Source organism: Pongo abelii, chromosome 20 (assembly GCF_028885655.2).
Source record: "Pongo abelii isolate AG06213 chromosome 20, NHGRI_mPonAbe1-v2.0_pri, whole genome shotgun sequence".
Taxonomy (NCBI): Eukaryota; Metazoa; Chordata; class Mammalia; order Primates; family Hominidae; genus Pongo; species Pongo abelii.
The window spans coordinates 43,588,519-43,611,917 of NC_072005.2; the positions used below are offsets into that span (position 1 = coordinate 43,588,519).

A 23,399-nucleotide genomic window follows, 5' to 3' on the forward strand; every position below is an offset into this window, starting at 1 on the left:
TCAGCCTCCTGAGTAGCTGAGACTACAGGTGTGCGCCATCACTCCTGGCTAATTTTTAAAAAATATTTAGTAGAGACGGGGATCTCACTGTGTTGCTCAGGCTGGTCTTGAACTCCTGGCCTCAAGCAGTCCTCATGTCTTGGACTCCCAAAGCCCTGGGATTACAGGCATAATCTCAGTGTACCACTGCACCCAGCTATGCAGCACCTATCTTGAGCTCCATTTTACAAACGAAGACATGGAGGTTCTGATTAAGTCGCTGCCCAAGGTCTCCCTCTGAATAGGGAAATCCTCAGAACATACATCAGGCCTCCCTGCTTAGGATGAATTTTTTTTGTTGTTTTTTTGAGATGGAGTGTCGCTGTGTCACCCAGGCTGGAGTGCAATGGCGCGATCTCAGCTCACTGCAACCTCCGCCTCCCAGGTTCAAGCGATTCTCCTGCCTCAGCCTCCCCAGTAAGTAGCTGGGATTGCAGACATGAGCCACTGTGCCTGGCTAGGATGAATTCTTTAACTCCCTACATCATTGCACTGCTTGTTGGGTGGCACAGCCAGAATGAGCCTTGGCTTCCCATGCACTCAGTCGGGGTGCTGGGGCCTGGCTGAGCCAGGCCATTGGAGAGTAGAGGATTTAGGGTTCCCTGCTGTGCTTGTTGACGTAGACCCCCCACCTGGCCTTTTGTTTGGCCTGGTGCTCTCTGTTTGCCTGTGCAGCCCTCATGCATATTTAGGGTTCCACCTGGTGGAGTGGGGGAAGGGAGGCTCCTTCTCTGGTGTTTCCTCTGTGAAATTCTGGAGTGGGGTCAGCTCCTGTTTCTGCCCTACAGCTGCATGCCTCTTCTGATTGCTCAACCACCCTGGAAGAATTCCCAGGTCATTTTATACCCTCATCTTGATTTTTGTAACTGGGTGGACCAGATCACCAGCTACCTGGGGGTAGGGACAGAGGCATCTTTTTGGGTCTCTTTTAGGCCTGGCAAGGTGGTGGGTGTTCTTGTTAAAAGATCTAAAAACCTCCATTCATTCCTGTGCATCTTTTTGGGGCCTCTTGCATGTTGGGCACTACCTTGAGCGTATGGGAGGAAAGCAGCCAGTGAGACAGGCAGGGTCGTGGGGTGAACACCTGTGGAACTTTGGCGGAAGCCAGGTCCGATGGGATCTGGAGTACCAGCTTTGCCTTCAGAGCGCTCTCTTCTGGCTGGGCATGGAGACAAGGAATAGATACAGCAATAGCCACATAACTGCAGGTGGACAATGAGTACAGCTCTTGCTCAGCTAGTCAGCCCACAGCGAGAACCCCGCCCCAGTCTGGGCTAACATGTCCTCTGCCGCCAGCAGCCCAGTAGAATTCTTTGCTGGAGTCTGGTTTTTCCTTGACTTGTAGCTGGCAAGCGCTTATACGCTCTCAGAGGCCCAGCGGACATCTCTGTCCACTCAAGGGGCATGTGTATGTTTAATTGGACCACTAGTACCAACAACAGCAGACACTCTCAGTGCCAGGCCCTATTCCGAGTGCTTTTGAATCCCCATAATGACTTAGTGGCGTTGGTACTATTGTTAGCCTTTTCTCCAGATGAGGAAAGTGAGGCAAAGAGAGGGGAGGTAACTTGTCCACTGCCTATTAATAGTAAGTGGCAGGAGCCAGGCACGGTGGCTCACGCTTGCAATCACAACACTTTGGGAGGCTGAGGTGGGCAGATCGCTTGAGGCCAGGAGTTCAAGACCAGCCTGGCCAAGATGGTGAAACCCTGCCTCTACTAAAAATACAAAATCAGCAGGGCATAGTGGCGCGTGTCTGTAATCCCAGGTACTCGGGAGGCTGAGGCATGAGAATCACTTGAACCCAGGAGGCGAAGGTTGCTGTGAGCCGAGATTGTGCCACTGCACTCCAGCCTGGGCAACAGAGCAAGACTCCATCTCAAAAAAGAAAGAAAGTGCTTATTGGCCTTTTAAAAAAAAAATAGTCGCAAAGCTGGGATTTGAACCCAGGCCATCTGGCTTCCAATTCCATGCTCTTAAGCGCTCTGTAGACACGTCAGATGGCTGGACAGGGCCAAACCGGCTGATCCCTCTGGGGATGGGAGGAAGGCCCTGCCAGCATGGAAAGGAGCAGACGTTCCCATTCCTGGTGCTCTGGGAAGAACTACCTCCCCACATCCCCAGAGCAAAGGCCATGGAGGAAAACCTGAAGGCAGGGAGAAAGCTATTTGGCTGGTCAGCTGCTGTCACCCTGGAAAGTCCTGGGCTGGCTTGTATACCCCATCTGCATGTGAGTTCGGTGGGCCCATTGTGCAGACAGCTTGGCAGGGACCATGCAGAGTCACTGTTCCCAGGAATGCAGCAGCTGAGCTCTCTGCCCTGGAGTTCCAGAGGCTCCTTTCACTCAAGACAGCCCTGTGACGGTGATCTGTTGCACAGATGATCCTCCACCTGATGCTTTGGAGCTGGAGACAGATTTCTCTTGTGGGCTTGCTGGGACCGGGGTGGGGTTTGGGGCATTTGGAGTTGGGTGTGAGGCCGTGGAGCCTTGCAGCTGATGGCTTGAAGTCACACTGCAGGCCGCTGGGTCCGGGCCCCACCCTGCACTAGCTGCATGACCTCGGGCAGGTGACTTCACCTCCTTCCTCAGGCTCTTCATTTTTCAAATACCTGCCTCGTTGAGTTTGGGCTGGAGGGAGGGATAAAGGATGGTAATTCACTGAGGTCATCTTATGCAGAGTGTTCAGTCCACAGACAGGCATCCTCATGGGAGGCAGTGTCACCACGTGGCTACAGGCAGGGCCTCAGGAACCACCACTTCCAGCTCCAGGGCTTTAGGCAAGTGGCTTTAGCCTTCATTGGGCTGCATTTCCTCATTCTACAGCAAGGGCCAGAGCAGTCCCAACCTCTTAAGTCTGCGGGGTTCACTGAGTGAGTAGGTACCTGGGGAGTATTTTAGCACAGGCCCTGGCACTCAAGGTAAGTAAGCCCCATGGCATGAGCTGTCATGATCATAATGCACAATTAAGAATGTCAGCTTGAGGCCTAGCAATCAGGCAAGGAGGAATTGCACAGATAATATGATGAATGGGGCCGGGCGCGGTGGTTTACGCCTGTAATCCCAGCACTTTGGGAGGCCGGTGCAGGTGGATCACTTGAAGTCAGGAGTTCAAGACCAGCCTGGCCAACACGGCGAGACCCCGTCTCTATTGAAAATACAAAAATTTTCTGCACCTGGTGGCACATGCCTGTGATCCCAGCTACTCGGGAGGCTGAGGCACGAGAATCACTTGAACCTGGGAGGCGGAGGTTACAGTGAGCTGAGACTGCGCCACTGCACTCCAGCCTGGGCAACAAAACGACACTCTGTCTAAAAAAAATTATGAATGGGATGGTTCTAGAAAACTCCAAGTTGGTCAGCCACTCCCCTTTGGCCTTGAAAAGTGGTGACATGAGGCTCCATGTGGTTTTTCTGGGCCTCTTTTCCTCCTTTCAGAGGAGAGTGGCCTTTCTGGACTGAAGAACATGAGCTAAATGGGAACAGCAAGGAAGCTGGGAGTGGAGGACCTCCAGGGCTTTGGGAGGCTCCATTCAGGTCGCCTACGTGCTGGCTCTCTGGTCAGTTGTGCAGGGCGAGTGTGAGTGCGGGAAGTCAGCAGACCTAGGTCCCTGGTGCTCCCAGCTGTGTGACCCCAGCAGGATCCTCAGACTCGCTGGGTCAGTGTCAGGCATGGCGCTAAGCACAGAGGTGGTGCCCAGTCACCGTTGGTTGTTCTGAGGACAGCAGAATAGTGAGGGCAGTGGAGGGTGGGCCCTATGGTCAGTCAGCTGGATTCAAACCTGGCTGTGTCAGGTCTCAGTTATGAGACCTTGAATAAGTGACTTAGCCCCCCTGACCCTCAGTTTCCTCATCTGTGAGATGGGGATGACACCCACTTCACATGGGACCGTGGCTATATGAAGCTCTTGAACCAGTTCTTGGCACAGAGAAAGTTCTCATTGTGCGTTGGCTGTTTTTATTGCTATCATTATTATTATTATTATTATTATTATTTTTGAGACAGAGTTTCACTCTTATTGCCTAGGCTGGAGTGCAGTGGTGCGATCTCGGCTCACTGCAACCTCCGCCTCCCGGGTTCAAGCGATTCTCTTGCCTCAGCCTCCCGAGTAGCTGGAATTACAGGGGCACACCACCATGCCCAGCTAATTGTTTGTATTTTTGGTAGAGACGGGGTTTCACTATGTTGGCCAGGCTATTATTATTAAACCATCCTAGAAAGCATCATAAGTGGAAAGTGTAAATCGCAGATACGTTCCGGGGAACAGATCCCTAACAGGGGAGTCTGTGGAGAGCTCCTCCTCTGGAGGGCTTGTTCAGAGCTAGCATTCGAGCCTTTGTGTTTCCAGAACGTACCTGAAAAAGTGTGTGAAGGAGGGGCCAGGAGCGTGTCGACCAGGTGTGATGTTGTCTTGCCACAGGGACAGGTTTCCCAAGGTCAGAGGATTCCACCAGATTGTTCAAGGTGCCGTATGAATAAACACTTGAAGCATTTTAATAGCTGTATGTTTATTTCAATGCATAGCAGGAAAGTAATTTTATTTTATTTTATTATTATTTTTTTAGAGACGGGTCTTGCTGTGTTGCCTAGGCTGGAGAGCAGTGGCACAATCATAGCTCACTGCAGCCAGGAATTCCTGGGCTCAAGCATTCCTCCTATTTCAGCCTTCCAAGAAGCTGGGACTACAGGTGTGCACCACCACACCTGGCTAAGTTTCTTATTTTTATTTTTTATAGAGATGGGGGTCTCGCTGTGTTGTCCAGACTGGTATTGAACTTCTGGCCTCAAGTAACCCTACCACCTTGGCCTCCCAGAGTGCTGGGATTACAGGCGTGAGCCATCATGCCTGGCCAGGAAAAGAATTTAAACAGCATGTTAAACCTAGTATCCCATGGCTATTTCCGCATTGGGTGAGGCTAAAGTTGGTACTTAAGCCAAAAATAAAAGTGAGTATAGTTAAGGTGTGAAGTAAGCCGTAGCTCAGGTGCTCTGGGATATGGTACAAGTGGCGCCAGTGCGTGTAGATCTGGGAGATGTGGTGCTAGGAGAAAGGGGTCAGGGCGGGGCTGTGAAGTTGTTTTTCTGCGGTGGAAAGACTGAAGCTCCCTCAGGAGGTTGCTGAGCTGTTCAGCCCCCTTTGCCTCTCTCCTTCTTGGCTCTTGAAAACCACTGAAGGTCTGAGCACAGCCACTCCAGAGTGGAGTAGCTGCCCCGGCTGCTGTAGTTTCCCACATCAGAGGTGGTGGGATGGATGAGGAAATGTACCAAGTGTTTATCGCTAGCGCCTTCTCTTCCTGCAGTGGGATGTAAAAGCTGTGGAATGGCCTTGAGCAGCTACCTGTGATAGTGGTAATAACCTTTAACCAATGTGAGTGAATGCCAAGCACTTCCCATGCTTGATGGCATCGAACCCTCCCTCTACAACGTGATCTTTCGATCTGTCGGTTGGGACACACTGGGCTGCAGGTAACAAGATGTCCGGTGACTCCTGGCTGAGCAGTGGAGATAGCCCCATTGCAAACATCCTGGAGGAGACAAGCTCCATGGCTGGTGCAGAGGTGCTCACCTGGAGCTCCAGGCACTTATGTGTCTGTGTTCAGCCCTCTGTGTGCAGGCGTTTCGTTCGTGCTGGTGGGGTTGGTCGTTGTGTGGTCATGGGATGGTTGCCCCAGCCTGAGGATTGCATCCTCAGACACGGCATCCCGAGCTGGGAGGAGGGGTAGGGGAAAGGTTTCCTCTTCACATGCCTTTCCGTTTGGAAGAGAATATGTTCTTATAAATACCCCTCCTCCCAGCAGACCTCTTTACATTCCATTGGTCATAAAGGAGCCAGGGGCCAGCCCTAGTTGCAAGGGAGGCCGGGGCAGCACATGTCTGTACCGTGAGAGACAGCAAGAGACAGGGGATGGCAGTGGCATCTGCTACACAACCAAGTGTCTGCTGTGGGTGGGTGCTATTACCACCCTTGCTATAGATGAGAAAAATCAAGGATCAGAGAGGTGAGAGAACAGCTTGCTTGGAATCTCATACAGCCTGGAGGGACAGAGCAGGGATCTGAAGCCATGTGTTCCCACAGAGCCTGCAGTTTTAACCCCTGTGCAGTGCTACCTTCATGAGGGGGACACCCAACCGGCCATAATGCAGCGTGGTGAGTAGGTGAGCTGCAAGTGCCAGGGGAACACAGGAAAGAGAAACTCGGCTTGGGCACCATCAGGGAGAACTGTGAAGAGGGGTGGTTGGGCTGGCCTTCGAAAGATTAGTAGGAGTTCTGCCAGATACACAGGAAAATGGCCTAAGGAGGTGGGGCCTGGGCAGAGGGCACAGAATGAACAAAAGCGGGTTGGGACAGTGTATACTGGGTGGGTTAAGGAAGCCTCCTTGGGTTGAAAGGTGAATTTGTCTTATGTCACTGGGAAGTCTATAGGAGGGGAGCTTCAGATGCAGCCCGAGTATGGGGCCCACACGTGCCATTGGGGCTCTCCTTGGCTTCGCTGTGCCAGCAGGCTGGAGTCAGGGGCAGATCCTCCTGGTTTATCAACTCAGTGGAAAGAGGATTTAGAGTCTTCAGTGGTTTGTTTTGTTCCGAGACGGGGTCTAGCTCTGTCACCCAGGCTGGGGTGAAGGGCATGATCATAGTTCACTGTAACCTTGAACTCCTGGCCTGAAGCAGTCTTCCCACCTCAGCCTCCAAGCAGCTAGGAGTACAGGCGTGCACCACCACACCTGGTTAATTTTTAAATTTTGGGGGTGTGTGTGTGTGTGTAGAGATGGGGTCTCACTACATTGCCAGGGCTGGTCTCAAACTCCTGGCCTCGAGTGATCCTCCTGCCTTGGCCAACCAAAGTGTTGGGATTACAGGCGTGAGCCAGCACACCCAGCCAATATTTATTTATTTAGAGACAGGGTGTTGCTCTGTTAACCAGGCTGGAGTGTAGTGGTTCAATCAGAGCTCACTGCAGCCTCGACCTCCTGGACACAAATGATCCTTCCTCCTCAGCCTCCCGAGTAGCTAGATTTACAGGTGGGAGCCCAGCCTTTATTGTTTTTAATTGATAAGTAAACATTACATATATTTATGGTGTACAACATGCTGCTTTGTTGATTGTATGTAGATTGTAGAATGGCTAAGTCAAGCCATTTGACATTTGACATAATGCATTACCTCACTTGTTTTTTTTGTAGTGAGAACACTTAAAGTCTACTCTCTCAGCCATTTTGAAGTATGCCATATATTGTTAGTAATTGTTGCTACCATGATGTACAGTAGCTCTCTTGAACTTATTTCTCTTGTCCAACTGAAGCTTTGTGTCCTTTGACCAACATCTCCACAATCCTCCACTGCCATCCTCTGTATTTTATTTTATTTTATTTTTTTGAGCAGAGTCTCACTCTGTTGCCTAGGCTGGAGTGCAGTGGTGCCATCTCAGCTCACTACACCCTCCACCTTCTGGGTTCAAGCAATTCTCCCTGCCTTAGCCTCCCAAGTAGCTGGGATTACAGGCGCCCACTACCACGCCCAGCTAATTTTTGTATTTTTAGTAGAGACGGGGTTTCACCATGTTGGCCAGGCTGGTCTCGAACTCCTGACCTCAGGTGATCCACCCGTCTCAGCCTCCCAAAGTGCTGGGATTACAGGCGTGAGCCACCGTGCCTGGCCAATCCTCAGTGTTTTTATACTAGCCCCAGGGAATAATCCATTTGGGTTGTATGCCTATCCAAGAAGGTGGTATTTGGGAGTGGGTAGGGGAAGATGAGGCAGAGATGCTAGATACACAACATAATATCCACAAGTACATGTGCGACTTTTAATAGATACCTTCATCTTCTGTACTTTAGTTTCCTTGTCTGAAAAGTGGGACTAATATAATCTTCCCTGCCTCATACATAGGGTTTGGGAAGATTCCACATGGTAGGCATTCACCAGTACAGTTAGAGAATGTTCTTTGGGCCGGGCGCGGTGGCTCACATCTATAATCCCAGCACTTTGGGAGGCTGAAGCAGGCGGATCACTTGAGGTCAGGAGTTCGAGACCAGCCTGGCCAACATGGTGACACCCGATCTCTACTAAAAATACAAAAATTAGCCAGGCGTGGTAGCACATGCCTGTAGTCCCAGCTACTCGGGAGGCTGAGGCACGAGAATCACTTGAACCCAGGAGATGGAGGTTGTAGTGAGCTGAGACTGCGCCACTGCACTCCAGCCTGGGCAACAGAGTGAGACTGTCTCATAAAAAAAAAAAAAGGCTGGGCACGTTGGCTCACGCCTGTAATCCCAGCACTTTGGGAGGCCGAGGCAGGTGGATCACGAGGTCAAGAGATCGAGACCATCCTGGCCAACATGGTGAAACCCCGTCTCTACTAAAAATACAAAAATTATCTGGGCACGGTGGCGCGCTCCTGTAGTCCAGCTACTCGGGAGGCTGAGGCAGGAGAATCGCTTGAACTTGGGAGGCAGAGGTTGCAGTGAGCCGAGATTGTGCCACTTCACTCCAGCCTGACGACAGACCGAGACTCCGTCTCAAAAAAAAAAAAAAAAAAAAAAAAGAGAGAGAGAGTGCTCTTTGAACCTAGAGCACTGGTCTCCCAGTTGGTAGAAGGCCCCAAGTAGCACCTTGACAGGACCTGGTGTTGCCATTTAAACTTGGGCTGCTTGGATTCAAATCCCAGCCCTGGCTGGTAAGAGCTAGATAACCCTGGGCAAGAGGCTTTACCTCTCTGTGCCTTAGTTTCCACATCTGTACCAGAGAGAAGAATGCTTAGGGCACTGCCAGGCACATGGTAGACATCAGTAAATATTCTTTTGATGAATGCATGAATGGAAAATCTGAGTCAGAAGCGACTCACGGCTTGTTAAACCTTTTTGGATTTGTATTGCCTAGAGTCCCTCCAGAAAAGCATTACTCTGTTACTGCAGGCTGAGATGACCCATTTCCGTGTTCCTCAGCCAGCCCTGTGTCTTATCTTCTAGGAAAGAATTCATAGTAATTTTTTCCAGGAGTATGTGGTAGGACATAGTAATTTTGATCAGTAATGGAACCAGCCTAATATTATGGACATGTAAGAAAATGTCGATGTTTTTCAGAGCTGCAAACTGAAATGCATAAAGTTGAAATGACATGATATCCGGATGCATAAAGTTGAAATGACATGATATCTGGCATTTGCTTTAAAATACTTCAGGCCGGGTGCGGTGCCACACATGTGTATTCCCAGCACTTTGGGAGACCAAGGTGGGAGGATTGCTTGAGCTCAGAAGTTGGAGATCAGCCTGCGCAACATAGCAAGACCTCATCTCTACTAAAAGTAAAAATAAATCAATTAACCAGACATGGTGGGATATGCCTGTGGTCCCAGCTACTCAGGAGGCTGAGGCAGGAGGATCACTTGAGCCTGGGAGGTTGAGGCTGCAGTGAACCAAGATCACACCACTGTACCAGCCTGGGAGACAGAGCGAGACCCTGTCTAAAAGTAAATAAATATAATAAAATACTTTGGTAAGAAGGAAAAGGGGGAAAAATGAAGAAATAAAGAATAGATGAAGCTAATATGGCAGAATCTTGACAATTTTTGAATCTAGGTTTGGGTACATGGGAGTTGATTGTACCTTGCTCCCTACTTTTTTTTAGCATGTTAACAGAACAAAAACCAGCCCTATCTATCTCACACACACACACACACACACACACACACATACACACAGACTAAAAATTGTGTGATCGTGAAAAGCACTGCGATCCCGCTGCCCACAGACAGGTGGGAAGGCCCTGAGCCAGGGTGGCAATGGGTAAATGACCACCTTGCAGTTCTTTGTTCATCCCCTTTGTGAGGAGACCTTTTCTGGTTCAGCAACTAGACGGATAGTGGATTTCAGGCCAAAGCATCAATTTCTCATCTCTTTCCTGCTCAGGAGGAGGAGACCAAACCCCCCAGTGATTGACTCCTGGGATCCCTCTCACTGCTGGGCCCGGTTTTACCATGGGGTGGAGGGAGCCACAAGCTGCTCTTCTCCAGGGACCTGTGTGATGACGGCAAAAACGTAACTGGCCAATCTTCCACAGTGACTAAATATTCACTCCAGCCCCGCTCCTGGACGCACATGAGCAGTCTTGCCCATCCTTGTTAAACAGGCGACCGCCCCCAGCCTTCTCTCTAGTTGCACATGGAAGTGAGGGGTGGGCTGGTTTTCCAGTGCTCAACGTGCTCTTCATTCCGCTGCCTGTGGACATCAGGGAGGGGCTTCCGCAGTCCATCTGGCACTGGGTGGGTCTCAGTCCGGGCGGGCGATCCACCCAGGAACTGACCCCTGGTTGCTCCAGAAAGGTCATCGTTTAAGAATGTTTCTTGGGTAGCCCAGTGGGAGACCCACGTGTGCGTGTGGTCAGCTGTAGCTTCCGGCTGTCTCACTTCTGCTGAATTCCAGCAATTTCTCATTTCCTTTAGGAAACAGGATGAGTCTGGAGAGGAGTATGAAAAATCATGACAAACCTGGCGATAGGGACACTGGGAACCTAGCCCTGAATGAAGCTTATAGTTGGTCATGATTGCCAGGGTCTTGAACAGTGTGGACCAGGGGAAAGAAAGTACCTGGGGCCAGATGCCCTGGATTCAAATCCCACCACCCCCACTTAACACGTGTGACCTTGAGAAAGTTGCATAACCTCTCTGTGCCTCAGTTTGCTCATCTGTACAATGATGATAGTACCTGCCTCATGGGATTTAAGGATTAAATTAGATACTGTTATTTAAGTGTTTGAAACTGCCTCTTCTGTAGTAGTTCCTCAATTAATAGTGGCTATGACAGTATTATCATATCCTGTTGTAACGGGCATGCACAGTTAGGATTAAGAACCTTTGGTCAGCCTGGCGTGGTGGCTCACACCTGTAATCCCAGCACTTTGGGAGGCCGAGACAGGTGGATCACCTGAGGTCAGGAGTTTGAGACCAGCCTGGCCAACATGGTGAAACCCTGTCTCTACTAAAAATTTAAAAAATTAGCTGGGCATGGTGGTGGGTGCCTGTAATCCCAGCTACTCTGGAGGCTGAGGCAGGAGAATCGCTTGAACCCGGGAGGCAGAGGTTTCAGTGAGCCTAGATCACACTACTGCATTCCAGCCTGGGCAACAGAGTGAGCAGAGTGAGACTCTGTCTCCAAAAAAAAAAAAAAAAAAAAAAAGAACCCTTGGTCTATAAATAGTGGTTCAGATGGAAGCACAAATTAGAGGAGAGAAAGAGGGGAGCACTTTTCTCCCCAGCAGTCCATGGTTTGAGGAAATAACCTTAATTTTACTGTTGAAAAATGTTATTTTTCACTCGATGTTCAAAATCTCCTAGGAAAGCAGGGGCAAAAGACTTTTTTTCTTTTTTTTTTCCTCCTCATGCTTGGGCATGCAAAAGACTTTAAAGAGAGAAAATGTCTCTTCCCCACTTCTCTATATACATGCTGGGAAAAAAAAGACTGGAAGGAAATGAACCAATGTCTTAACAGTGGTTGCCCTTTGGTGGGCAGAGAATGAGTAACTCTATAATCTTCTTTGTACATTTATGTTCCAAGTTTATACATATATATAACTATATATATAACTATATATATATAACTATATATATATAACTATATATATAACTATATATATATAACTATATATATATAACTATATATATAACTATATATATATAACTATATATAACTATATATATATAACTATATATATATAACTATATATATAACTATATATAACTATATATATAACTATATATAACTATATATATAACTATATATATAACTATATATAACTATATATATAACTATAACTATATATATAACTATATATATATAACTATATATATAACTATATATATATAACTATATATATAACTATATATATATAACTATATAACTATATAACTATATATATAACTATATATATAACTATATATATATAACTATATATATAACTATATATATATAACTATATATATAACTATATATATAACTATATATATAACTATATATATATAACTATATATATAACTATATATATATAACTATATATATAACTATATATATAACTATATATATAACTATATATATATAACTATATATATAACTATATATATATAACTATATATATAACTATATATATAACTATATATATAACTATATATCTATATATATATAACTATATATATCTATATATATATAACTATATATAACTATATATATAACTATACATATAACTATATATAACTATACATATAACTATATATCTATAACTATATATAAAACTATATATATAACTATATATAAAACTATATATAACTATATATATAAAACTATATATAACTATATATAAAACTATATATATAACTATATATATAAAACTATATATATAACGATATATATAAAACTATATATATAACGATATATATAAAACTATATATATAACTATATATATAACTATATATAACTATATATAACTATATATATAACTATATATATAACTATATAACTATATATAACTCTATATGTAACTCTATATGTAACTCTATATATAACTAACTCTATATGTAACTCTATATGTAACTCTCTATATATGTAACTCTATATGTAACTCTATATATAACTCTATATATGTAACTCTATATATAACTATATATAACTCTATATATATAACTCTATATATAACTCTATATATAACTATATAACTATATATATAACTATATATGTAACTATATATGTAACTATAACTATATATGTAACTATATATATATATATATACTACTTTCATAAACAGGAAAATTGTTAAAAAGTTAAGGAATCATGTGAGCTTGGCTTCTGGGGAGGTTGGGTGGAGTTATTTCAGAATAAAGCTCTCTGCTTAATGTTTGAGTGTCCAGAGAATTTTGCACTCCACCCTTCCTTAAGGTGTACTTGAGGCCTATAAAATTTCTACCTAGAAAGTTCTTGGTATCAAAGATGATCCCTCAAACTCCATTCCTCCACCTGCCCAACCTTGTTCTGGATATTTATGTTCTCTCCCATCTTTCTCTTGAGATGAAAGAACTCTAATTCTTTTGTGGTTCTTCTGATCTTGAGAAAGAACCACATTTTTTAAAACTTAAAAAAAATTTTCTGAGACAGGGTCTTGCCCTGTTGCCCAGGCTAGAGTGCAGTGGGACAATCATATCTCAGTTCAGCCTCAGCTTTTTAGCTCAGGTGATCCTCCTGCCTCAGCCTCCCAAATAGCTATGACCACAGGCATGTGCCACCATGCCTGGCTAATGGTTTTTATTATTCGTAGAGACTGCGTCTTGCTATGTTGCCCAGGCTGGTCTCAAACTCCTGGGCTCAAAGCAATCCTGCCGCCTCGGCCTCCCCAAGTGCTGGGATCACAGGCGTGAGCCACCGTGCCTGGCCCTGCAGTTTTTTAGTACTTTTTTATTATGATAAAATGTACATAACACAAAATTAACCATTTGAAAGTTTTATTGTGGCACAATATACATAACAAATTTTTTTTATATTTTATAATTAGCTTTAGCTTGATTGTGGTGATTTTGTCACAATGTATACGTATATACAAGTTGTCCACCTTAAGTATAAACAGTTTTTGTCAGTTATACCTTTAAGGAAACTGTAAAAAAGAAAATATGCACAACTCATTTAGTAACCTAGAAGTCAAGTGTTTAATTTTCTGATATTTTATTATGCCCAGTTACATTACTGATAAATATAGTTACCAAAAAAATGTACCTTAAGTGTGCAGTTCAGTGGCATTCAGTACATTCACATGGTTGTGCATCCATCATCATCCATCCACAGAACATTTTTCATCTTGTAAACTGAAACTCTGTCTCTGAAAAACAGTATTCTCCATCCCCAAGCCCCCAGTCCCTGGAAGCCACCTATTTTCTGTTTCTATGGGATTGACAAATGTAAGTGTCTCCTATGAGTGGAATCATCCGGTATTTGTCCTTTTGTGACTGGCATATTTTATTATCATGTCTTTAAGGTTCATTCATGTTGTATATATCAGAATTTCCTTCCTTTATAAGGCTAAATAATATTCCAATTTGTATTTAAGGCTAAATAATAATGATATGTATCTATCACATTTTGTGGCCAGGTGCGGTGGCTCACACCTGTAATCCCAGCACTTTGGGAGTCTGAGGCAGGCGGATCACAAGGTCAACAGATCGAGACCATCCTGGCCAACATGGTGAAACCCTGTCGGTACTAAAAATACAAAAATTAGCTGGGAGTGGTGGTGTGCGCCTGTAGTCCCAGCTACTTGGGAGGCTGAGGCAGGAGACTCACTTGAACCTGGGAGGCGGAGGTTGCAGTGAGCCGAGATCACGCCACTGCACTCCAGCCTGGTGACAGAGCGAGACTCCATCAAAAAAAAAAAAAAAAAAAAAAATATATATATATATATATATATATATATATATAAAAATCTCTCTCTCTCTGTCACATTTTGCTTATCTGTTTATCTGTTGATGGACACTTGCGATGCTTCCACCTTTTGGCTATAGTGAATAATGCTGTTAACATTGGTGTACTGGCAGGGCACAGTGGCTCATGCCTGTAATCCCAGCACTTTGGGAGGCCAAGACAGGTGGATCACTTGAAGCCAGGAGTTCGAGACCAGCCTGGCCAATGTGGTGAAACCCGATCTCTACTAAAAATACAAAAAAATTAGCCAGGCGTGGTGGCATGCCCCTGTAGTCTCAGCTACATGGGGAGCTGAGGCATGAGAATTGCTTGAACCCAGGAGGTGGAGGTTGCAGTGAGCCGAGTTCACACACTCCAGCCTGGGCAACAGAGTAAGACTCCATCTCAAAAGATAAAATAAAAATAAGACTGAAAACAGGAGAGTTTATTCAGTAAACATCGACTGAAGACCCTACTTTGGGCCGGGCACCAATGAGCAAGGCAGGCACAGCTCCTCCCTGGTGGAGCCCACAGCTAGGGAGAAAACACAAGAACCGCAGAGCCATATGGATAAGTACTGTGTTCTGCATGCTCTGAAGAAGAATGGGATTTTTCAAGCTGTAGTACAGGGAGATTCACAGAGGCTCCCCAAGGAAGTATAGTTTAAGTGTCATTTTCTGGGTGCAAATGGAAAACGTGAATTTGGTGTACATCTCTAGATAAAGCCCCACTTCTGAATGATTCCAGCTGTGGGCAGGGATCCCCAGATGGGCGTTGCTATGGAAGCAGCTTGCACCTCTCACTTCCTGACTTGAGTTTATTTCCGAGTTTCCTGTGCCACCGCCAGTTCCCAGCTGTGAATACAGACGTGGCAGGGTCCCTTTTTCCTGCTGCCTCGTAGCTGCCCAGAGAACGGATGTGGCTGGAATCCAGCCCGGGAGCCTCCTCCCGACAGAGCTCGTTGTGGAACCTGCCATGTCGCAGTTTCTCTTCCATCCCGGCTCTTTCCTTTGTCCTCTCTCGGGACTGTGCCAGCGTGCCCCAGCCTGTGTTTTGAAACTTTAGACCCCAGCTTGTATTTGATAGAGAAATGAGCTCATGAGGGCTTCCTCCACCACCCAGCAACCGGGGAAGTTGAGTCAAATCTCTTTCATTTCAGATCCATCCCCCACCCCCACCCCCAGGCCAGATTTGCCACCCTTCTGACAGAAACTGGGTTAGCTGTTCTCTGGGACTGTTTGTGAGGAAGGGACTTGTTGACCTGAACAAAGGAACTACAAACAAGATGGGGGAGGGGTGTGGCTGATTGCTCACTGGGATTGGGACTTTTCAGCTACCCTTCAGTGCTTTCTAATAGTAATTGCTAACGTGTTGAGAATTTACAGTGTGCTAGATAGTCTTTAAATCACTTTTAATCCATTTAACAGCTCAATCAAGTGTATATAATTATCCCCATTCTAGAGCTGGGGAGGCGGTGGGCAAGTTCGGCAAGTTGAGTCATTGGCCAAATTCCTGTACTGCAGCAATTTAGGCAAAAAGTGGGCATTTAACCAGAGGCTCCTGGGGCGGCCCAGAGACCTGAAGAAAGCCTCAGGACCAATCAGTTACTTGGTTGCAAGTAGCAAAAACACCAACTCAAACAGACATAAATTTAGGAGGAAGGATTGGCTCATTCAACTGGAAAGCCCAGAGGTGGGGCAGATGTCTGGGCTGTCTGGTCCAGGAGCCTGGGGCTACTGCCAGTGACCCATTTTCTTTCTGCCTCTTTATTGTTCCCTCTGATGTCAGTGTCATCCTCAAACCTGGCTCCCCTGAAAGTTGCACACCAGCTGCCAGCACCCGCTCAGGCTTGTGTCCTTATCCCTGTCCTGAGAGAAAAAGAAGGTATCTGTCCCCCAACTAGCATGCAAAACCTCAGAGCTCCTCTCTGATTGGACTAGCACTGATCATGTGATCTTCCCCGAACCAATCACTAATAAGAGGGGTGAGCTCACACTAGCAGGCTGGTTGCAAAACCTCCCATAGGGGAAGGGCGGGCTGGGTGCTGGGATTGGAACCAAGACTCGCATGCCACTGTATCTGCATTCTCTTCCTCACTCGTTCACTCCCCACCTCGAGATCTGCGTTATTCATTCTCTTATATTCAGCCTCTCTTTCTGCTTTGTTTTCTACTGGACAGGAAGCCTGGCCATCACAGATTGCTGAGCAATACACCTTTCAGTACAGGCCCCCAAAGAGAGTCACCGCATGTTCTCTCAGCCTGAGTCCAAAACAACCTGAGGAGGGGAGGGTGTCTCCCTCCGGACTAACCGGGGCCGAGGAAGGGGTTCTTGTGACAGGCTCAGCTGAGTCAGGTGTCCCCCACCCGCCCCCGGCCAATCAGCTACAGGCAGGGATGAGGTCATTGCTCCCTCTGTCCCCTGCCACGTGCCTACTATAACATCTTCATAGGACCTCTAAGCTGGAATCATTTAAGCAGGATGCCAAAGGACAGCAATTGGGCCACACTTCTTGACTGTAGTGACTCTAAAACCTCATTGCAGCTCTCTGCAGGAAGGCCAGCTCTTCAGTGTGGCCCCCCAGACCCTGAGTGCTCTGGCCCCTGCCTGCTGCCCGCCCCCACCCCCGCCTCATCCTGCAAATCCCTGCGCACCGCGCTCCAGCTGCCGGGCCTGCCTTCCTCGAATGCACCATGTCTGCGCCTTGCTCCTGGGCTGCTCTCTTGGCTCTCCCACCATGCTGCCCTCTACCCCTGCCCTTCTGGCCTGGCTGATGCCGACTCCTCCTTCAGATGTCTCCTTCAACACTCTCCCGGGGGGCTGCTCCGAAGCCCACCCCGTCCTTCTTCCCTGAGCTACTCATCTGACCTGATCAGGGCTTCCCCCTCCCCTTAATGTCAGCTCCATAAAGGCAGGAACCAAGTCTGTTTTGTTAAAGGTATGACCCTTTCCACCAAATATGCTCCTTACTAAATTTTGCTAAGGGAATGAATGAAGTGATAATAGTGACATAAGGAGAAAGGGAAAACGGAGCATAGTGACTTGCCTGTCACTCAGCTAGGAATCCTGGTACTGTGGGAGGCTGGGGTGGGCAGACTGCTGCAGGCCAGGAGTTCGAGACCAGCCTGGACAACATGCTGAAACTCCATCTCTACAAACAATACAAAAATTAGCTGGGCATTGTAGTTTGCATCTGCAGTCCCAGCTACTTGGGAGGCTGAGGGGGGACGATTGCTTAAGCCCGGGAGGTTGAGCTATGATCCCGCCACTGCACTCCAAGCCTGGGCGACAGAGTGAGACGCTGTCTCAAAGAAAAATAAAAGCACCCAGATAAACAGGCGGTGAATGGTGGAGGAAAAAAACTGGGTGCCAAGACATCACGTAACTAGTTGGGGAGGTGATGCTGGGGCTGAGAGCATCAGTCAAAGTTTGCCGGTCTAGGGGAGTGGTGGTGGCAGGGGTGAGTCCAGGGTAGGGCTTGGGGACTGTATATAAAAAGAGCCTGAGGTGGGGTAGAGCCAGTCTGGAAGAACTGAAAGTCCTGAACATAGAAGCAGCATGGGTGAGGTGGGGATGGAGCAGTAGAAGGTGCAAGAAGCAGACAGGGCCAATCATGCTTGACCTTGCAGACTTTGCAGGGTGTGGGGCATCACGCCTTTTACCTTCTAGGGAGTGGGGCACATTAAGAGAGGGGAGAGGGCAAGAAAGGTAGGAGGGCTTTGAATATTGGCATGAGAATACTGTCCAGGGAGATGACAGTCTCCCACACTGACATGGGCAGCATCTGTAGAAATAGGAAATACCTCTCAGACATGTGGAAAGATACCTGACTCTGGGCATAATAAGATAAATGCCAATTAAAATCATGCTGAGATACTACTTCGCACCTCTCAGAAGGGCAAGAGCACAAGGCGTGTGCATACGCTGTGGGCAGTGGTGCGGGGGGACAGCCAGGCTTCTCCGGAGCTAGTGGGAGGGAAAGCAGAACTGTCGCTTTGGTGGGGACTCTGGCCATTCCTGTGAGTATGACCCGGCACGCACCCACCCTTCACCCCGGCAGCTCCACTTCTAGGAAGCTTCACCTACACATGTTCCAAAGTGTGAGAAGTGATCTTTGTCCAAGGTTATTCATTACAGCAGTGTTTGTCAGAGCAGAAAAGGGGAAATGGCTTGTGTGTGCCTTAATAAGGCACTAGAGGAATCAGTTGGGTTTGTCTGTGCAGCAGAATACCGTGCGGCCGGGAAGGTAGAGTAAGGCCCTGATAGGAGGGGCCTTCCGTGTCTGTGGTGTGCTGCTAAGCAGGAAAATGAAAAGAACGTGGTGGCTCCCGCCTATAATCCCAGCACTTTGGGAGACCAAGGCAGACGGATCATTTGAGGTCAGGAGTTCAAGACCAGCCTGGCCAATGTGGTGAAACCCTGTCTCTACTAAAAATACAAAAATTAGCTGGGCATGGTGGCTGACGCCTGTAATCTCAGCACTTTGGGAGACCAAGGCAGGCAGATCATTTGAGGTCAGGAGTTCGAAACCAGCCTGGCCAACATGGTGAAACCCTGTCTCTACTAAAAAATACAAAAATTAGCCAGGTGTGGTGGTGCGCACCTGTAATCCCAGCTACTCTGGAGGCTGAGGCAGGAGAATCGCTTGAACCCGGGAGGCGGAGGTTGCAGTGAGTCGAGATCACGCCATTGCACTTCAGTGCAGTGCGAAAGTGAAACTCTGTCTCAAAAAAAAAAAAGAAAAGAAAAGAAAAAAACAAATCTTGTATTTGTAATTGCCCAGGGGAGGGGGGTTTTGGAAAATGTGAGGAGAATATAGGTTTTGTGAAGATTCCAATGCCAGTCAGCCCTGGAGCACTCTTTATTATTTATTATTATTATTAATTCTTCTTCTACCTTTTTTTACTTAACTTAAGCATACCCTGAGAGAGCACTCTTAACTGTCAAATTAGATCAACTTCGTTTTCCATACCAGGCACTGTGTTCTTGGCTACATGTGTGTAAGTATCTTGGTGTGTATGTGCATGTATGTGCATATATGATTTAGTTACTTTATTGAGATCTCTGAGACACCACCTCTGAGCAGCCTTCCTCAGCACCCTGTCTAAAATGGCCCTCCCTGTCGCTGTCTCCTGCGTTATTTTTCTTCATGGCGTTTATCATGGTCTGATGTTCTATATTTGCTTTCTACACCATCCTCCTTGGAATGTGAGCTCCACGAAGGCAGGGATCTTTGTCTGTTTTGTTCCTTTCTGTATCCCCAGCATCTAGAGCAGTGCCTGGCCCATAGCAGTTGCTTTTTGAGTGCATGCTGAATGAATGTGAATGCGTCTGAAGACTGAATGCTATCCTCCTGTTACAGATGCGGACCTCAGGCCCCCAGAGGACTTGCCCCCTTTTCATGGACTCTAAGAAATGAAGAACAAACTGCAAAGCCCACTGGTGTTCTGACTGGGGAAGAGGTGAGAAATCACCGTAGGCTGCTTTTTTTTTTTTTTTTTTCTTTTCTTTTTGAGACGGAGTCTTGCTCTGTTGCCCAGGCTGGAGTGCAGTGGCGCAATCTTGGCTCACCGCAACCTCCGCCTCCCGGGTTCAAGCAATTCTCCTGTCTCAGCCTCCCTAGTAGCTGGGACTACAGGCACCTGCCACCATGCCCAGCTAATTTTTTGTATTTTTAGTAGAGACACGGTTTTACCATATTGGTCAGGCTGGTCTTGAACTCCTGACCTCAGGTGATCCACCCACCTCAGCCTCCCAAAGTGCTGGGATTGCAGACGTGAGCCACCACTCCTGGCTAGGCTACCTTTGAAGCTGTTAAAATTCTCCCTTTACCCCCATTCCTTTTTCTTTCTTTTTTTTCCCCTTAGAGACAGAAGTACAATGATGGGATCATAGCTCGCTGCAGCCTTGAATTCCTGGGCCCAAGAAATCCTCCTGCCTCAGCCTCTTGAGTAGCTGTGACTACAGGTGCATGCCACCAGGCCTAGCTAATTTTTAAATTTTTTTTGGTAGAGACAGGGTCTCCCTATGTTGCCCAGGCTGGTCTTGAACTCCTGGCCTCAAGCAATCTCCCCAGCTCAGCCTCCCAAAGTGCTGAGATTACAGGCATGAGCCACCATGCCTGGCCACATTCCTTTTTCAAAGTCACCTTGAGAGCTAGGAATACTAGCTGGGTCTCTTCTGCTGGGTCCTGCCTGTGAAGCACTGAGGAGCTTGCCTGCACCACAAAATTTCTCCAGCTGTCTGGGGTCCATCTCTCCTTCTTGCTTGAGCGACCCTTGTTCTGGCCTGTTTTTTTTTTGTTTTTGTTTGTTTGTTTTTGAGACGGAGTCTTGCTCTGTCACCCAGGCTGGAGTACAATGGTGTGATCTCGGCTCACTGCAACCTCCGCCTCCCGGGTTCAAGTGATTCTCCTGCCTCAGTCTCCTGAGTAGCTGGATTACAGGTGCCTGCCACCACACCCAGCTAATTTTTGTTTTTTTTTTTTTAGTAGAGACGGGGTTTCACCATGTTGGTTAGGCTGGTCTCGAACTCCTGACCTTGTGATCTACCCACCTTGGCCTCCCAAAGTGCTAAGATTACAGGGATGAGCCACCACGCCCAGCCCTGTTCTGGGCTGTTATTCCATGTAGAATAGGTAGAGAGAGAAGGAAATTTCCAACGTGGAGGCACTCTCCTCTGGAGGGACCCCTCACTTAGGCTGTGTGCTTAATCTTATCAGAGTCCAATATGCCCAAGAGACCTCCTCAGACATGAGGAGTCGAGGATGTTGTTTATTTCTTCAGTATTTCCGTTGTAATAACATCTTTGCCAGTGTGCTTTTGAGGGTCCTTCTGTGCCAGTTACTTTGCCAACCGTTCAATTGCTGTTACCTCATTTAACCCTCTCAACAGCCCTATTGAGGGTGGATATTACTCCTCCCACCATGTTACTGATGAGGAAGCTTGGGATTCAGAATGGGCTGGTAACCAGCCACACGTCCACAGGATGCTAAGCCGCAGACCTGCGATTTGATCCTGGCTCTAGCCGACCACCAAGATGGTGCTCCCTGGCCTCGTTGCCGCACTGCTTCCCCATCTGCCTTGGGGATTTTCCCAGTGACCAGGAGGACAGGGTCTGGTTTTCTATGACGGCATGATATGGATGGTTAATCATGTCACAAAGCCCTGCTGTCCAGCATGAGGCTTTGGTGGGTTGGAGGAAGGTGGGTGGAGAGTCTTCTGCTTGTTTATTTCTCATAGGTGTTTGCCACACAAGAGATCAAAATTCCGTTTCCTGTTGAGATTGGTTTCCATCTCTCTCCATTCATCTCTGACACTCCCTGTCTCTCTTAATTATGTCTTATACTGACGTCTATAACCCTGCTCAGCCCTCTCTCTCCAGACCCCCTCCCAGCAGCAACTGCTGTTAGTAGAGCTATTAAGAACACAGGCCTGTAATCTCAGCACTTGAGGAAGCCAAGGCAGGAGGATTGCTTGAGCCCAGGAGTTTGAGACCAGCCTGGGCAATATAATGAGACTCTGTCTCTACTGAACATAAAAATTTTTAAATGAGCTGGGCATGTTGGCTTACGCTTATAACCCCAGCACTTTAGGAGGCCGAAGTGGGAGGATCACTGTAGCCCAGGAGTTTGAGGCTACAGTAAGCTAAAATCAAGTCACTGCACTCCAACTAAGGTGATAGAGAACCTGTCTCTCAAAATTAAAAAAAAAAAAGAGTCTGGGCACAGTGGCTCACGCTGGTAATCCCAGCACTTTGGGAGGCTGAGGCAGGTGGATCACCTGAGGTCAGGAGTTCAAGACCAGCCTGGCCAACATGGCAAAACCCTGTCCCTACTAAAAATAACAAAATTAGCTGGGTGTGGTGGCAGGCACCTGTAATCCCAGCAACTCGGGAGGCTGAGGCAGGAGAATCGCTTGAACCCAGGAGGCGGAGGTTGCAGTGAGCCGAGATTGCACCATTGCACTCCAGCCTGGGCAACAAGAGTGAAACTCTGTCTAAAAAACAAAACAAAACAAAACAAAAAAGAACGTACACACTCTGGAGTCAGGCTGCCTGGATGGAGCCCCGGCTCTACAGTTACCCACTGTGTGACCTTGGGTAAGTGACTCTGAGCCTCATGTTCTCCCCTGTAATATAGGGGTAATAATAACAGAACCTTCTTCCAGGGATGGTTGTGAGTATTCATCAAGATTGTGCTGAACCCAGGGTACAACTCATGGCAATGACCAACAAACAGGGTCTCTTTCTATGCACACAGAAATGTCTCTCCTTACATAGTTTGTTCTTTATTCACTGAGAAGACATGGATGTGTGCAGATATATCTTATTTTTTCTTAGAGCTGCTAGAACATTTATTTAGCAGATACTCTCTTGTGAGTGGCAGCACTCTTCCACAGTCTAGATATCCATTGTGAACAAGGTGAGAGTCCTGTACCCATAGAGCTCATATATTCATCAGCAAGACATAATAAAGCAACCAGTGGGCTGGGCCTAGTGGCTCACACCTGTAATGCCAATACTTTGGGAGGCCGAGGTGGGAGGATCGCTTGAGCCTAGGAATTCAAGACCAGCCTGGACAACATGGTGAAACCCCCTCTCTACAAAAAATAACAAAAATTAACCAGGCATGGTGATGTGCGCCTGTAGTCCCAGCTATTTGGGAGGCTAAGGTGGGAGAATCACTTGAGCCCAGGAGGTCCAGGCTGCAGTGAGCCATGATTGCACCACTTCACTCGAGCCTGAACAGTGGAGTGAGACCGTGTCTTGAAAAAAGGAAAAAAGCGGTCATGCTTACTGCTCTGTAGGGAATAAAAATAGATTGAAGTAGGGGCCCCATGATCTGAGTGGTCAGGGAAGGCCTCCCTGAGGAAGCCTGCCTTGAGAATAGCTAGAGCCACACGTGCAAAGGCCCCAGGGCAGGAATAAAATT

At 47.1% G+C, this 23,399-nt stretch overlaps 1 protein-coding gene across 5 annotated transcripts in view; it reads left to right on the forward strand.

The window, feature by feature from the left end:
• Nucleotides 1-23,399, forward strand: part of SIPA1L3 (signal induced proliferation associated 1 like 3) — a 299,853-nt gene that overhangs the window by 80,722 nt on the left and 195,732 nt on the right. Inside the window, exon 2 of one of the 5 annotated variants that reach the window (XM_054540313.2) lies at nucleotides 19,830-19,929. The exons of the other annotated variants lie outside the window; for them this stretch is intronic. The gene's annotated coding sequence lies outside the window, so the exon portion shown is untranslated. The remainder of the gene's footprint in view (nucleotides 1-19,829; nucleotides 19,930-23,399) is intronic. 5 annotated transcript variants of the gene reach the window in all.